At 34.5% G+C, this 18,847-nt stretch overlaps 1 protein-coding gene across 1 annotated transcript in view; it reads left to right on the top strand.

Moving 5' to 3' along the window:
* Nucleotides 1-5,069: 5,069 nt before the first annotated feature.
* LOC126965789 (lachesin-like) overlaps nucleotides 5,070-18,847 on the top strand; it is a 126,351-nt gene continuing 112,573 nt past the window's right edge. The window contains exon 1 of the mRNA XM_050809557.1: nucleotides 5,070-5,206. The gene's annotated coding sequence lies outside the window, so the exon portion shown is untranslated. The remainder of the gene's footprint in view (nucleotides 5,207-18,847) is intronic.

Here is an 18,847-nt window from a genome sequence, read left to right as displayed (position 1 = left end):
GGAAAGGTTACTACTGACACCACAGACTAGGAATGAAGTGAATACCCTCAGGCTCTTTAATTGTAAATGTTTATTATGCGATATAACATTGTAATCCACATTTTTAAATAAAAAGCCCGCTGAGTTTCTTGCGCCCGTTCTTTTCAGGTCTGAGGCAGTCTATTTCGAATGGGTGGTAGTAATATTAAGGCGACGTAAACAGTATGAAATACAACAAATTTTTTTAGTATAAAATATTAGTGTCGGTAAATGGGATTTTGTCAATTTATGATCTCCAGTGTAAGTTGAGCTCAAAACGATATTGTCAAATATGTTAAATAGGGCTCAGATTTGTTGGACGATTAATGAGATACGCTGGTTTGATCCGCAAATTAAAGAGACAAGAGGCGCCTTAACCTTGGTGATTCTAATCTAGATTAACACTTAGGATAGTATCACCTAGTTTTAAAATCCACAAACGCGATTTAAGCTCGTTATTGATGTCACATAATAATAACGCTCTGGGGAGGTCATGTGGCGAGATTCATGGACAAAAGATGGACAGTAGAAACGATAATTTGGGAAGGACCATCTGGCAAAAGAAAAAGAATCCGCCCAAGAAACAGATGGGAAGATGAAATAATAAATATGGCAGGAAAAGAATGGAGAGGAAAAGCACAGAAGAGGGAAACATGGAGTACGCTGGAGGAAGCCTATACCCAATAACATAACTTTTATATTATACGCGTAGTCTTAGGATAATGTTATGTATTCGAAGATTGTTGGAATCAATAAAAGGCTTATAATTATTATTATTAATATAATTGATTATAACGCTAGTTACTATAACTAGAAACATTAGAACAAACAAGCAGTCCTTATTAGATTTTAATCAGCCCTAACACTGACGGTACAATTTCATTAAAAACCTTAGCATAAGTCCAGTGGGAGGCTCCTTCGTACAGGATGCCGGCTAGATTATGGGTACCCCAACATCGCCTATTTCTGCCGTGAAGCAGTTATTCGCATTCTATGTTTTGGTCTGAAGGTCGTCACTAGCTACGGCGACCTTCAATTATCGGTAATTTCACTAAATTACTGGGTAAATTAGACATAGTATCTTATGTCTCAAGGTGACCAGCGCAGTTGTAGTGCCGCTCAGAATTTTTGGGTATTTCAAGAATTCTGAGTGGCACTGCATTGTAATCGGCGTAGCGTAACCATCAGCTGAACGTCTTGCTCGTCTCGTCCCTTATTTTCACAAAAAAAGTCACTTTATTATATCATCGCCACGAAATACTAATTCCAACTTAACGAAATGATACTTTCCGAATACAAAAGTTTGGTTTATCGTTGCAAAATCAAAGATGCCAATTATGCCTATAAAATTTGATGATTCCTTTAATTACTAATAAATTGTATCAATATTAACGTTTATATAATTACGACTTAGAAAAGATCATCTCCTTTTGAGTAATAGTTGTCGCAGTCAAAAAATATTATATTGTGCTCACAAATAAAGCCATTTTCGTTGTAAGTCTTATTCATAACTTTGTGCACCAAATTTCAACTAATAAGTTAACTTTCTCTTCAAAGTCTTATCATTTGCAGCGCTTATATATTAATTATAATCATTTACAATCCAAAAATTAAATTTTTAAGTATATTTCAAGGTACTTAAAAAATTTATAAACATATTTTTCCATCAATTACTTTTAAACCGTTTCATGTTCAACGAAGCTCGCCTTAGGCTTTCGGTCCTGTTAGCCCGATATAAATAATGTCCAACGTGTTTCAAGGGATTACCATTTAGCTTGGACGGTTGATGAAGGTCCAAACACTAGCTTATTTAATCTAATTAGGTATTAATCTAACCATATCCGATCTATGTATGAGTCAAATGGGAGAGTAATGATAGGCTCTTTAGGTTCAAAAAAAGAGTATATATTTTTTACTTTTTTTTTTATGAAAATAAGGGACGAGACGAGCAGGACGTTCAGCTGATGGTAATTGATAAGCCCTGCCCATTACAATGCAGCGCCGCTTAAGATTATGGAAACACCCAAAATTTTTGAGCGGCACTACAACTGCCTTCGTCACCTTGAGACATAAGAGTTCAAGTCTCATTTATCCAGTAATTTCACTAGCTACGGCGCCCTTCAGACCGAAACACAGTAATGCTTACACATTACTGCTTCACGGCAGAAATAGGCGCCGTTGAGGTTCTAATCTAGCCGGCATCCTGTGCAAAGGAGTCTAGTACTGGTAAATTTGTATAATATATAATATTAAGTAATTTGCAAACAATATTTCTTAACTGATTTCAAATAAGTCGTGTATTATTTTGTTTGTTACATTGTAATTTCATTGTAAACGATTCCAAAACATTTTCATATCGGTTGAGATGAGTCCGTATGTAATTAGATAATATTATGAAGGAACTAATTCCTCAAAATTATATAGACAATAGACCAAGTATTAGAATAAGTGAAACTGACTAAAACGGCCAGAAATGACTTTCGGAAGTTTTCAATAGTAAGTGCTGGACGTGTGGCAACGACAGGGTTATAGTTGGTAAAGCGGCTTTAAGTTATACTGTTCAGGACAGCCCTGTTTCACTGGGACCAATGTGATCTATTGTGATAGATTCTTTTCATTAAATAAATAAATCCTTTATTTTGCTAGAAAACATGTAACAATGGGTGTAAATAGTTTTAATGTATCGGCCATTTCTGGCATGCAAAATTATTATTAACAAAATTCTAGTTATTATTATAAAAATGCGAGCCGTCACGGGACGCCTGGCAGATGTGAAACATCGACATTATTTTGTAAAAGTAATATGCAGAAAAGAACATATTGTGATAGGAACTAAATATGTCATAATGATAAAATAAAATATTACGATTTTTTTCCAGATAACGATGACTATTTATTGAATAAACATTTATTTTCATTAAATACAAAAATTTACGAATTTATTTCAAATAGTGACTACTTAATTCGTTTAATCAGTGACTTCGGTAATAGTTATATTCGATGTTGCCTCTGAGGACGGTATTACTGTGACAAGGCGACGCGTCGCCACGGCATGCGTTGCCACGCCAGAAATAGGTTTTACGTGCGGCTATAGATGTTTCAATCAATTTATTTAACATTAATAAACTCTATATTTTAAGCACTTAGGTCAATTTAAATTATAATTATTATTTTTGTGTCATTATTTAAAGACTAGAATTAATATATATTTTAAAGTCAATTTAATTTAATCTAATGTGTCAACATTTCATTTATGGAATAAAAACATATTTTATCCATAAGCCATGTAAAAAGATCCTTTTTAAATCGTTGGACGGGTAATACGCGTAAGCTTGGAGGGAGTTTATTAAATATTTTTATACACATGACATAGCTACATTTTCCGTAGGATGCATTATGAAATTTGTGTGCAATCACCAGTCTGTCACCGTTTCTTGTATTTCTCGGATAAATATCTCTTGCTTTTGTTAATAAATGGTAATGTTGTTTGACAAAGATACATATTTCGTATATATACATACAGGGAAATGGAATAATACGTAATTCTTTAAACAGTGGTTCACACGAATCTTAGTAGAAAGCTCCTGTCATAGCCTCTGAAGCATCTCTTTTGGGCTATGAATTTATCTTATTATATCTATTGCAGTAAGCTCACGTATCTCAAGTGGTTGAGAAGTGGTCTTCATAAAGAGATGCCACGTTTATGTATTAAAGGACCACTTTCAGAAAGAATGTGTAACGGGTTCCATTAGCACTTTAAAGAAGCTACGCACTATGCAATCTGTAAAGCATAAGATTGAGAGGTATTTGTTTAGTGCCTTTGTTAAGATCCTGGTTATGAAGGGTGAATTTTCCCTCCCAAGCCCTAATATATTACAACTACGTGGCTAGTGACTATTAGTAAAATGTTAAAAGGGTTTTAATGTCAATTGTATTATTAAACTGATTTGGCATTGAAGCCGGAAGGAAGGCATCGGAACTCGTTAATGAAACCATGTTACTTCACAAAAAGACTACCCATATTGACAAATGATAAGTATTGGATAAAAAACTTTTGCAATTTACCCACGAATATAAAGGGATCTCACAAAATTTTAAATGGCGTTTTTGATTTTACAACGACAAATCAAACATTTGTATCCATAAGGAATCATTTGGTGGAGTGATTTAATAAATTAAGTGTAATTAATTATTAGTTTATTTTGTGTTACTATCAGAATCAATATATATACAAATTCGCAATTATTGTTGATGCACAAAATACTTAACCACGGGTAACCAGGGTTAACAATATACTCTGAAGTAGGTTATTCTAACAACTTCAACTTCCTAATAACAGTATGTCTCTAATAGTTATAAATAACCCACTTAAATTGGGTTGGTTGTATAAATGATTAAGCAACAATAAAAAATTAAACTGTGTTAACAAATTCACTATAAAACCCAACACAAGGCCAGAGATCAGAAAACCCAACATTTGTCAGTAGGCCTTGAATCCGCTGAGATAAAATACTAATTTGACACACCAAAAAATAAGCAATAGTATTGAACACGAGGGCTAAGTATTTTTTAGCAGATACTTCTTTAAATCTGTCACTCCAGAGTAAAAAAATAGAATTAACCATTTTTGAAAGGCATAGAGAGAATAATACGAGTTCTCGGACCTTAAAATCGTCCTTCAGCAATAAGCTGTAAAATAGTAGTAACATGCTAAATTGATGCTTGTTATTAAGAAAATATTAGTGCACTTTTGTCTAAATCCATTAAAAGTAAAGCGGAACACATATTTATCATAATATAAAATCCGCTGCGACGTAACTAAATTAAGCGTACAAACATCGGAGGAGCTGTTCATAGCATGTCATTTCAAGGTCTGTTCAAGTCTAACCGCGTAGATCGCGATTGTCATCAGATTTCGACGATTAAGCGTATTCATGGCGTTTACGTTGACGTCGACTTCAGAAGCAACAGGAGCGTGATTGGAGGTTCTGCCGCGCATGCGCCCTGGCGTCTTGCACGGGTAGCGGGCGGCATACAACCTCCATGTTCCTTGTTAATGAACCGTCGGTACCCGTGGCTGGCGTTGCGCTCAAATGTTCTAGCGCTACATAAAAACTTGTTTTTCGTCTCCGTCGCGCCCTCTCGCGTCTTGCCGCGGGTGCTGTTACCGCTGCCAATTGTTCCAGAGGTAAGTTCATTTATCACTTACTTTCTTTTGTTTTTGAACAACAAACTTCTGCCTGTCCATCCGACTTTATAAGAGAGATAATGATTAGTTACAGCCACTTTTGTTTACGTTCTCTTCTGAGTTATTTACTACTTAGTTTGACGTATCGTTAATATTATCTTTATTTTATTATTTTGATAAGAATATGTTAAGAACTTTTTATTTAAATATGCTTAGAATTTGTTATGAAATTTTTGCCGTAATTACATCGTAACTTTTGTTTTCGGTTGTTGTGAATAAGCGATTCAATTTTAAGAGTTATTATGAATAGTTTTTTCATCAAACATTTAGGTGATGCCGTATGTATTGTCTGCTGTGACAATGGGCTTAACAATGCCAAAAACAGATGAATGGAGTGACAAAGAATAAAAATTTCATTTATCGACAGCTCTTCTAAAAATCCGATATTCTGTCACAAAAATCGACAAGTGTTGTGACAACTTTTGATGAAGGTCTTCTTTGCGACGTGGCGTATTTATAGCAATTCTGTGATAGCTGTTTCCTTATTCCATCTACTTATAACTCTGTAATACAAAAAGGTTTAATATATTTAATATATACTGGCTATAAATAGTTGTGATAGATTAAATACCTGCCTGTTTCTTGAAGACAATACCTACTAGTTACAATATGCCTGAAGCCTGATGTACCTACTTAAAGAGATAGCATAGTATTTTTAATCTTAATATATTTAAATCCAGTGTCCTGATGTTTGTTCCCAGTGAACTCCCAAACTAATGAACGGATTTTAATGGGGATTACTTCATGGAGTACCGTTTAGTCCACCTTGACAGATTAGTTTTAAATAGTTTATTTCGATTTGGGAGCATTTTTTATTTCCAATATTTGTTTTGTATGGACGGTATAACGGTTTATTGACGGTTTGATAGTTCTGATGTCAGGAAGCATATTTTACGGAATAATTCCAGATATTATCAAATTTTATACATACAAATTCATAAAGGCAGTATTTTGTTCTATATGTACAGAACAATGTCTGTCGGGTCAGCTAGTTTTATATAAAAAACAACATTTCTTTATGGCTTATTATTTATCTTGGGACTTTATTATTTATATTATGTTGCAAATATAGATTGTTCATTTCATGATTAATAAATTTTTAGGAATTTTTCTTCTGGCTTCAGAAAAAGAAAAAAATTCTCACGAGAGCAACAAACTACGGTTTATGTTTTTCTAGTAACAATTTGAAATGATTATAAACAGATAATTATTTGAATTTAGCTTTAAATTTAAATTATTGGAGATTATTGCCATGTAGCAAAACTGGACAAGACTGGACAAGACTGGACTTTAAGGATTCGCTGATCAATCGTTATTATTCACTGATATTTGTTTGAGGTGGTTTGGTCACGTAGAGTGGCTCATCGGATGCATGAGATTAAGTAGCAAGGGAATTATAATAATTATTGAAGATTATGAACAAAAAGTAAACGATATAATACAAACCGATGATTTCGAACGTCTGAACTTTCTCTCTCTGTCTGACCCCACCAAAACTTTTACTTCAGAATTAAAAGAGTCCATCAAAAATACTTCATTTATTTCTCCTAGTTCATTAAAATACGTAGTTCCCATGAACCCGCGACCCCCCATCTTATACGGCTTACCTAAAAAAGAAAATAATCCTGTCCGTGCAGTAGTTTCCTATATCGGTGCCCCGAAGTACGACCTTGCTAAAAAACTTAATGTAATAATACAAAACAAATCTTTACTCAATCCTCAGTATAGTTTGAAAAATAGTCTAGATTGGATATTATTTATCAGTATGTATCAGTAAAAATACCAACCTTCCACCAAATGCCAAATTATTGTCTCTCGATGTAGATAGTTTATTTACCAATGTTCCATATGAACAAAGTTTAATTATCCTTGATGACCTCTTTGAACAACAGAGGATACATCCCGGTGAAAAGTATGACATCATCAAACTTACTAAGTTATGTATGAAATAAAATTATTTTAAATTCAAAAATTAATTCTATCGCCAAAAGGAAGGATTAGCAATGGGATCACCATTAAGTCCACTTATGGTTGAAATCTTTATGGATAATTTTGAGTGTAATTACGTGGTGAGAACCCACATATCCTGTTTTATTACCGATACGTTGGCGACGTAATAATTTGCTGGACAAACACCGATCTTTTCAATAATATAATTATCAAGATCCACCCTAAAATTAAGTTTAAATTAGAATTAGAATCAAACCAATTTCTAAACTTTTTGGATTTAACATTAACAAGAGTAAATAATAAATTAGAATTCCAAATCTATAGGAAGCCGTCATATACAGATATTGCTATTCCCGCCTCATCTTGCCACCCCGTACAACATAAACTAGCGGCCTTCCGCTCCTATGTTCACAGATTAATGTCAGTCCCACTGTCCCGTGACAACTTCGCGAAAGAACTTAATACAATATATAAAAACGCAGTTTCCAACGGCTATACAAAACAGTTTGTGAATAAACTAATTAAAAATAAACAATAACATTTAATTAATTCAGCACTTTATCCCGTCCCACCACTATCAAATACCAAATATGTGGGTAGTTTGACATATATTGGTCCAATACCAGATAAAATAGCTAAAATATTTAGGAAAAACAATATTAATGTGTCCTTCCGAACGAATCACAATATCAAACAAGATGTAATGGCAAAGATCGATGAAGTAATCCTGAAAAATCTGGCGTTTATAAACTAAGACACGGTATATATATAATAAAACGGGGTATATATTGGTCAAACGGGTCGAAATTTCGAAATAAGATTAAAGGAACATATTTCCGCATTTAAGAATAATCATCCCGAATAATCACACTTCGCGAAGCATTTAATTGACACCGGTCACTCGCTCGGGAACAATAAGTTATTTAATGTTAGAGCAATTAGAAATAATAAATCAAAAAACTGACATGTTTACATTGTTGAATTAACAAATAAATTTTGGTCCCTTCACCATTGTTACGTATTTTTTCCAGGGGTAATACGTCACAACAGCCAACCAATCACAGCGCGTCATTTCATGGAGCGAGGGTATAAAAGAGCGGTTTCTGGCTCATTTGTTTCAGTCTCGTGCCAGATTTTGGCGATTCAACACGTCCTGAAGATGCCTCGTGTAGAGGCGAAACACGTGTCGAATTGTTTAAAGACAAATATTCGCAGAATTAAGACTAAAGAAAACTCAAATCATTTGAATAGCAAGGGAATATAAAAATGGGAAATGTCAAACTCTTAGATTAAGGGTTGGTCTTCGCTTCGCTCCAACATCTAGTTGGACTAACTAAAAACAATAGCTTTTTTATTACGGCAATTTTTTACTGTAGTGTGTTTTATCTATTTGTAAAGATGCTTGTGTGTATGGCATCATGACACTCAATGCCATCTTTCAAATTTTATAACTTAAATACGCTTCGTGTTATGTCACATTGAAATTAAAAAAATACAAAATAATTACTAATAATACAAGATCCCAGTGTCTTTCTTATTTCTACTAGTATTATTTTGACAAAGTTTTACAACGCAACCCGGCATTTTAGTTTCAATTATTAGCAAATTTTAACAGATCATGTAGCACGTCAACGTCACACATCGCTCAAGACTAGCTCGACTACGACCACTTGGGCGTAGTATTAGTTGCCGCACTTGGCAACTACGCCTGCGGTATTTAGTTTGAGCGTAGCTGAGACCAATCATTAATCAAATGTCACATTTTGCTTTTTTATGAGGAATTGAACACGATGCTACACGATGACATGGGTGATCAGTCCTGCATTACAATGAACACCCGTTTAGGATTCTAGATTGAAGCCGAAATTCTTTACAACAGCACAATTGCACTACTTACCACAAGACAACGATGTTAAGTCTCATTGGCCTAGCTATTATACCAGCTTTTACGCCCTTCACAGCGAAGCACACCAATGTTTGCACAGTTCTACTTCACGGTAGGAAGAGGCACCTTTGTGGTACCCACCAAGCAAACTGCCACCTAGCAATTGCATCCTTTGCAAAGAAGCCTTCTGAATGCTTCAAAACACTCCATAATCAGTTCAGAAGTTCAATAGAGCCCTGGCTGATAATAGAACAGGAATAAGAGATCTTGCATTTAAGGGTTGATGCGGAAGAAATAGGGAAGTAGGTCAGGATAGTGGCAAATGGATTTCCGTAATCTCTGTCTAACCCCCTGCAAGAAACATGTTATTATACGTCTGAATGTATAGTATGAATGTGTTTGATATTCACTGCTGATTATAAATAAACAAACATTCGCTCTGCGATGCATAACGTAAGCGCACGCAACTCTTCTTCGAGTATTTGACATTTATCTGTGGGAGGCTCCTTTGCACAGGATGCCGGCTAGATTAAGTGTACCACAACGGCGCCTATTTCTGTAGTAATGCAGTAAGATGTAAGCATTACTGTGTTTCGGTCTGAAGGGCGCCGTAGCTAGTGAAATGACTAGGCAAGTGAGACTTAAAATCTTATGTCTCAAGGTGACGAGCGCAAATGTATTGCCGCTCTGAATTTTAGGTTTTTCTAGAATCCTGAGCGGCACTGCATTGTAATGGGCAGGGCGTATCAATTACCATCAGCTGAACGTCCTGCTCGTCTCGTCCCTAAATGTCATTAAAAAAATTTAGCTAACTTATTTAACGTAAATAACTTAGCCTTTTAACGCACACTCAAACTTTTTTTGAATTTCTTTTCAGTAAATCATATTGGCATGTTTTTGAAAAAACCCTGCAAATAATTGCTTTTCCGAAAAAGTCCAAAGTATTATGTGGCCGGTAAACCAGCGATTGAACCTTCTGCGTCACTTACCATCATGGCAATGTCTTTGACCAGTAAAATTAACATTAACAAAGCTTTATTAGCATATTTTGCAGTAATAATTATTTTTAGTGGTAGGCTTCTTGCACAAAAGCAGTTCCTCCGCTGTACCTTTTTCGCACCAAGGCAATCTGATAGTTTTTCAGTTTGAATGCTTGCGATGACGCTAAGAATAATTTAACGTTTGGAATAAAATAAAGGCAAGACGAATATCATGCTCATCATGAAACAAATAACAACGAACTGTTAACCTCTATTTTCAGCGACGCACGCACACTAAAACAGTGACTGGCGAATTGCGAGTGTAAGACGTAGCTGTCATGCACCCTTACACTTGTCTCACATAAATATTCAAAACTTTACAAAACGCTTGTTACCTACACATGTGTTAGAGCAAAGCATGATAAAATATAGGTACAAAGTATTACTCATGCATACAAGATTTAAATAATTTATTTTCATCATCATCATCAGCCGGAAGACGTTGACTGATGGACAAACGCCTCCCCCAAAGATCTCCTCGACGATCGGTCCTGCGCTGCCCTCATCCAACGTATGTATAAAAGACTAGCGGTTCCCGCGCGCTTCGCTGGGCGAATTTAAAGCGGAAATAAATAAAATTTTATTCATCTTCGTACAAATACAATAAGAAATATACATTATATAATATAAACAATCTAGGGTAAATTTCACATCGAATGGTGGTAGTTTCATGTCGATACGATCAGTGGTTTACGCGTGATTGAGCCTCAAAGAAAGACCATTTTCATTATATAATATATATAAAGAACAAGATTTAAATAGTTTAGAATAGAAATGAATATTTAAATAGCCGCGATTTCTATTCAACTTCGTCAAAGTATACATAAATACTTCGAAAAAGGACGCTTTTGTAAAAATATTAACTTTTTCCTACGTCTTCGCTATTGAAGTTCGAAGTAGCAGCTGTTCTGTTAACCCGTTTAGAGTCAACAAAAAATGTCGAACAATATAAAATGTATGCACACAGTTCGCGGTCGGGATGAAAACATTGTAAACGCTTCTTTGAATACCTTGTTACTTTTAATGTACATTGCTTTCAATGCAAATATTTTATTCAATGGCAGGGTTAACTGACCTTTCTATCAGCCCTTATTAATTTAATAATGGGACGATGCTCACAACCAATTAACATAATACTTTTACCCATTTCTAAAAAGGTTGCGAAAAAGAACTAAATTTTCAAATCATTTCAAATCATGGGGCGATGTATATTCTTTTACAACAAGATCCCCGAAAATGTTCAAAACAAATGTATTACGATATTCAAAGCAATTGTTAATAGACAATTGCTAGTGTAGTAACCTTTACCACACAAATGTGTGGTAAAGGTTACTACAAATTTAAATGACTTTCTTATTGTCCACCGATTGGGAATGGAGCAACCGCATACAGGCTATTAAATAATAAGTTTAATTGTACTATTATTAAGCCCGCTGAGTTTCTTGCGCCCGTTTTTCTCATGTTGTAATTTTTGGAATGGATGGTAGTTTTCGACTTTCAGTAAGTGATATCACGTCCAATTTTGAATAAAAATATTTGTGTTGTTGAACATGTAACAGTGTGAATTAGAGATCTTTTCATATTATTAAGTGTCGAATTGGTACGATTTAGGTCATTTTGTAAAGCGTTATCGCTGTCACCATATTTTTTTTGTTATGAGCAGATGATCAGGTGTTTGTTTGTTCATTTAACATTTAATTTAGACAAACAAAAGAAAAGATAATTATCAATTCATCCATCATTACTTTTAAAGCCAAATAAAAAAACTCCAACAATAGACACACAATTAACTAGATTATAGAAAAACATCTTATTGAAATGCTAAAAGCAGGAAATGGTTTCAAATATCAATCTGATCAAAGTAATCTTAAGATTGAAGAAGAATATAGAAAGCAACCATCAGACAAGTACTTTATATTTTTTGGTTTTAAGGGTTATAATACTATTGTTTCGACAAAACTATTTATATTGTCGTAAGTATTGTTAGGAATATCACGTTGAAAATCGAATAATCGTAAGAATTATAGAAAACGATAAGTGCCTAGAAAATCGACCATGAAACACCCAGTTGCTTTGTAAACAGCTTGCTTATTCTTTCCTCTTACTTTTAACTACATTGTTCGAGAACATTCGAGAAAAATCCTTACGGGTAAATAGTGGCACACTTCAATAACTGAACGGTATAGTGAATATGCAGTGCGGCACCTATAACAACCAATACCTATTTAGAAGTATATAACTGACTGCTGGAACTTATAATAAGCTAGCTGACCCGACAGACGTTGTTCTGTAGATAAAAAAAAAATTGCTAATAATATTTCAAAACATCAAGAATTATTACGTAACCTATGCTCCTTGTTGTTAAAAAATGTCCATACAAAACAAATATTGGAAACAAAAATAATTATGGGTCCCAAATCGAAATAAAAACTATCCTATCTCTCAAGTTGGACTAAACTGCACTCCATGAAGTAATCCCCATTAAAATCCGTTCATTAGTTTAGGAGTCCATCGCGGACAAACAACGTGTCACGTAATTTATATATATTATGATTATAAAAATATTGATTAAGTAAATATTATTAAAATCACGATAACGCTTCCGCAAACTGTTCATAATCAAGAGAAGCTTTAAGGGTGCTTAAGTTTTGTGAAGCTATTTCATGCAAACCGTATAACTTTGATTAAGATCATTAATTCTCTTTGGGGTACAATTTGTTAGTGAAAACACAAAACACGATTTCTGCACAGACTTATAAGATGATTGTATTATGATGAATAATAATATCGACCACAAAATCGATATCGGTAACAAAAGCCTTTATTCACTGACCAGTTACTAATTTAGGTTTAAAAATATGCAAAACATTTAAATATTTTCTTTTTCTGTTATTCAGCAACCATATTTTGGTCAGTTTGTTCTGAGAAAGGCCTCCCTTCCTCTATTATGTTGAATACTGACATTTAAAATAATGTTTTTAACAATAATTTACATTGACAAACATTGTAAATGATTTAAAACCATATGAATGTAATATCCGATCAATTATATTATCAGTGGGAGGCTCGAGACAGTAGATTATGGGTACCACAACGGCGCAATTTCTGTCGTGAAGCAGTTATGTGTAAGCATTACTGTGTTTTCTGAAGGGCGCCATAATTAGTGAAATTACTGGGCAAATGAGACTTAACAACTTATTTCTTAAGGTGACGAGCACAATTGTAGTGCCACTCAGAATATTTGGGTTTGTCAATAATCTTAAGTGGCACTGTATTGTAATGGGCAGGGCGTATCAATTACCACCGGCTGAACGTCCTGCTCGTCTCGTCTCTTGTTTTCATAAAAAATATAAGATATTTGCACATAGACGTGATTATGTTATACTGGGAAGAGTTATATTTTGTTTGTTTAAATTAGTAGTATCTAACTGCTATTAAGATACAAAGCCACGTACAGAGTATCCAAGTTTATCTCTGAAGCTGGGAGTCCTACTAAATGCATTCCAAAGAAGCAACAAACCGTTCATAAATGTAATTTTAAGCAAAGGCAAGCAATCTAACTGGAAGCAAGGGTTGTGAAGTGCGTCTACACGTTTCAACCTTATTTTGTGAGTCTTTTATGGGCACAAATATAGAATAGGTGTGGCTTAACCACGTGGTATCTCTTTATACCTCATCATCATCATTTCAGCTGGAAGACGTCCACTGCTGGACAAACTCTTCCCAAAGATCATCATGACAATCAGTCCTGCGCAGCCCTCATCCAATTATTATAGATTTTTATTAGTAATCTTATATACCCCAATACCAAGAAAAAGAGATAGCAAGTACGGAAAATCTCCTAGAACATTTAATATCATTATCTACAATACAAGACCATAAAAAACATAAATGTGAAATATTCTGTTCTAATACAGTAATAAAAAAACTGACTTCAAAAACTGAAACGAATAAAATAACAAAATAAAGATTTAATTTAATACACCTCTTAGGCACATCTTATACCTTAAATATTAATAAAATACTATTATTTGTATGTGCTTCCTATTGAGTATATAATTCGGTGCCTAGCCACTTGGGTTGTTTGTTTCTATGCGAAGTTTTCTTGCTCAAAGTCACGCGTGGCGAGTGTAGGTATCTGCTATTACATTTGGCTTGGCACCGACTTCCTTTTCGAAGTCGGTTAGTAATAGTACAAAAGATTTGTTATTAAAAAAGTCACTGAAAGGTCATTTAGCAGACCAGATAAGAAGAAATAGAGAAATATAGAAATGAAGCGGCAAGAAACCCTTAAAAATTAAATTAATTACACCTTAAGACGATGATAGTGCATTAGAGATATTGTATTAGACAGTCCAACCATCACGTGAAGATGAACCGTTAGTGGAAATGCAGAAGAAAATTTTTCAAAAGGCACGAATGCCTCCTATTTTAAAAAAAATCTCAATTAGCTTCTACCAGTGGTAAGCTCCTTTGCACAGGATGCCGGCTAGATTATGGGTACCATTACGGCGCCTATTTCTGCCATGAAGCAGTAATGTATAAGCATCATTGTGTTTCGGACTGAAGGGCGCCGTAGTTAGTGGAACTACTGGACAAATGAGACATAACATCTTATGTCTCAAGGTGCCAAATGCCGTTCAGACTTTTTGGGTTTTTCAATAATCCTGAGCGGTACTGAATTGTAATGGGCAGGGCGTATCAATCACTATCACACACACAGCTATCACGAGACTATTAGAATAGTTCAGCGATATTGATTTAATCAACAAAATATTTTATATTAAACTATTTGAGTACAAAGAATGTGCTCATCAGTATCTCGCAAATTCATTACATTCTGCGACAACAATTTTCTAGTTAATAAATTTACATACGATATTTGTACCCGGAGGCAACATTGAGTAAATATTACTAAAGGTTCGAATACATGTAACGAAATAGGCCTCCCGGGCGCCACACATAATATGGTAATTGTCACATACTGACCCCCATTCCGAATTGGTCTGAAAAAATACGATGCACAAACTTTATTACATTTGTACGGACGATAGCCTCGTTGTTATGTAATAAAAATCGTGTATATTTTTCTTACGCAATTTCCCTGTGTGAAATTTGAGAGAAAACAATCCAAAAATGGAATAATAGGAGTTCTGTTTTGATGATTTCGGCAGGCATTTCGACGAACGACAGAATGTTTTGTATTGCAAAATTATTGCCCTGTAAAAAAAGGTTGATTAAGGGAGTGTCGAAATAAAAAGTCATTATCCTATTTGCAATAAAAGTATTTTCCTATTATCGTGCGCAAAGTTCGATTTTGCGCATGCATTTTCGTTCGCAAAGTACCACTTTCCCACACGTTGACAAGAGCGTGCGGGAATGTAGCTGATATACGACGGTATACGAGCGATTCCAAGGTGCATACGCGCGCGCTATCTCTGGCACTGTCTTCGCATTACCACGTGCGAACGACACTGTCTCCCCGAGCCCGAGCGCTCTTGCTCGCGCCGGTTTGTTTACACCTGTCGTCTGGAATTGACCTGGCAAAACGTGCGTTCTGTGTTTTGTATACTGCCGTTTTGTTAATATAATACGGACAATGAACGTCAAAGTATCAGTCGCTTTGCATCATAATTGTAGTGGTCAAACTTTGCGCAACTTAATAGAAAAAATAGAAATACGATACTCATGCGCACGTAGGTCATCACGGAAGAGCGAAGCAACTTACTTTGCGCACTCGTATCGTAATGTACTGTTAGAGAATTTTCTTATGATAGAACGCCTAAATTACAAGTGTGAGTGATTTTGTTTGAAGTCTTCTTCAATTATAGTGTATTGTATTTTTTATATATAAGAAGGGGGAAACGGCCAAGAGGCAGATAGATGATATGGAGTCGTAACAAAAGGTAAATAGATGCGTTGCTGGCCTTTAATATGGGAGTATGCTCTTTTTTTCAAGGTTCCTAAGTCGTATCGGTTCAGAAAAACAGCAGCCGGTAATTGATTGTATTTTTTTTTATATTGCCTAGCAATGTATTAAAATTAAGTGTATTGTACTAAATTGAAAAAATGCGATCTTTCTTAAATACAATAATTTAGAACGTCTTAAATTTAAGGTGCCGCATCGTTCATAATTTTTTTTATCAAATTTAATAGATAATTTAATTGATCGCGTAAAAAGATTTCTTAAGGAAACTGTACTCATTGTGTGAGTACACTTGCTCGATCAAATTGAGGAAATAAACTTATGAGCAGGGCCTTGTACATAATGAGAACACTTTATTTAACTTAATTATATATTGATCAGGTTCTTAATATAAGTTTCATAACATAATAATGTAGTGTATCGTTTAAGAGACAATGTATTGAGCTTCTTTAACAAAATATTGTCTACAGAGTATGTATTATCTAATATATAAAATTCTCATGTCGCGATGTTTGCATTACCAAAGTCGTCCGACACGGCTTAACCGATTTGTATGAAATTTTGTGTGCATATTAGGTAGGTCTGAGAATCGGGAAACATCTATGTTTCATGCCCCTAAATGATAACCCGCCCCTCAATATTTACTTTTTATTTTTGAGAAATTTTTTATTTTATTATGATTAAGCATTGAAAAACACATTCAGTGTCAAAATTTCACTCTTCTACAACTAATCCCTGTTTTTTCATCACGATTTTTATATTATTCTGTTGCAAGATGGTAATCGAATATTTACCTTAATAATTTTTTTTTCTGAATTTAAATTAATCTTCAACCATCGCAATATAGCAATACAAAGTTTGCCTGGTCAGCTAGTATTATATCAAATCAATTTCTCTCTTAAAAAATATATCGAGAGGAAAAAATCCTTGTAACGGAGAAAAAGCGCACACATCTCTTGTTCTGTCTTAAGACCTGATGAGAGTCCGAATCTTAGAATCCGAGAGTTGAACAAGACATACAAGATTTATCAACGATACGTCACTCGAACGGTTGGCTCACTGGAAAGAGCACTCGCACGGGACGCGGGAGGTCGCGACTTCGAGTCCCGCATCATTCATAAATTTTGTTTTCAAATTTAATTTCTTTATTTAATCCCAGATGTGAGTGTTATCACTTTAAAAATAACAAATGAATAAATAATGGAAAAAAAAAGACATTTATTATAATTCATAGTATTGGATAGCCTCGGAATAAAATAAATGGGACTTAGTCTTCTGCAATTAATGATTAGATTTATTTTTTATTATGCTTCAGTTCTCTTAATTCATAATTAAAAAGTTCAATTGTCCGTTTAATTGCTGCTATTGTGAACGTCTTGCTATTGTTCTCGGTGGTCTTAGAAAATAAATGGAAGGATATATAAATACATATTCTTTCTAAAGACACGAACCAATAATTTGACGACACAAATGATTCTCAGTGGGCGAACGTTAGGGTTTTAGCTTATCGACAGCTGTGAGAATCCAATTTACAACACCAAGAATATTGAAATGAAATTTCTTTAGGTGCGTTCACTGCTGCTGTCAGGAGAAAAACATTTAAGGTCAAGTCAGCGACATGATAATATTAAAATAGCGGCCAAGTGCGAGTCAAACTCGTCCATGAATGGTTCCGTAGCAGCAAGTAACATAATATAAAAGTTCTTTAATAATAATAATATTTGAGTTGATTGAAGGAAAGGCAAATTGCGGTTTACGATTTATGTGGAAGTTTGCATGGTAATGTACATTATATATTTTTTTAGTTTTATCATTCTCTTATTTTAGAAGTTACAGGGGGGGGGGGGCACATTTTACCACTCTGGAAGTGTGTCCCGCGCAAACTATTCAGTCAAAAATGATATAAGAAACCTCAATAAATCATTTTTGAAGACCTTTCCATAGATACCCCGTATGGGTTTGATGAAAAAAAATTTTTGAGTTCCAGTTCTAAGTATAGGGAACCCCCAAAATTTATTGTTTTTTTTTCTATTTTCTTTTTTATGTGTTAAAATTTTAATGTGGTTCACAGAATACGTCTACTAACCGAGTTTCAATAGTATAGTTCTTACAAGTTCCGAAAAAAGTGGCTGTGACATACGGACGGACAGACAGACAGACATGACGAATCTATAAGGGTTCCTAAATAAAAAAAAGGTAAATCCTTAAAAGGGCTATTAGTAATCTAATTCACTCTGATATTTGAAAGCGTCCGTAGCGCGATAGTTAGATCCGTAGACTCTGACGGCGCCTCCTGTTCGATTCTTTTCCGCCACGTAACGTAGTGTTTTCATATTCAAATTGATATGTCTACTAGATGCGGATGCTTCATAAAGTTGTTCATCTGATCAGATCATCAGCCGGAAGATAATAATAATAATTGGAAAAACAAGGGATTATTGGCTACGGTGATCATTTACCATCAGATGACCCGTGTGTCACTTCAAATCAATATCACTTTATTCCTTTAGGTCAAAAAATTACAAATATGAATGTAAAAAATACACTTTTTATGATTTAACACCACTTTAAAAATGTAGAGCTTTCATGAGAAGAAGTGACAAGAAACTCATTGACACTCTATTAAATCAACAGTAATTAATAATAATAATATTGACACACTCTTTCATAAATCATCTTGCCCCAAACTAGGCGTAATCTGTACTATGGGTGCAAGAGAACGATATATTTAATACAATATACTTACTTAAACAAACATAAATACAATTAAACATCCATGA

The sequence above is a fragment of the Leptidea sinapis genome, chromosome 8 (assembly GCF_905404315.1).
Source record: "Leptidea sinapis chromosome 8, ilLepSina1.1, whole genome shotgun sequence".
In the NCBI taxonomy this organism is placed as follows: Eukaryota; Metazoa; Arthropoda; class Insecta; order Lepidoptera; family Pieridae; genus Leptidea; species Leptidea sinapis.
Note: the sequence above shows the minus strand (reverse complement) of the source record. Positions and strands in the feature narration are given on the sequence as shown.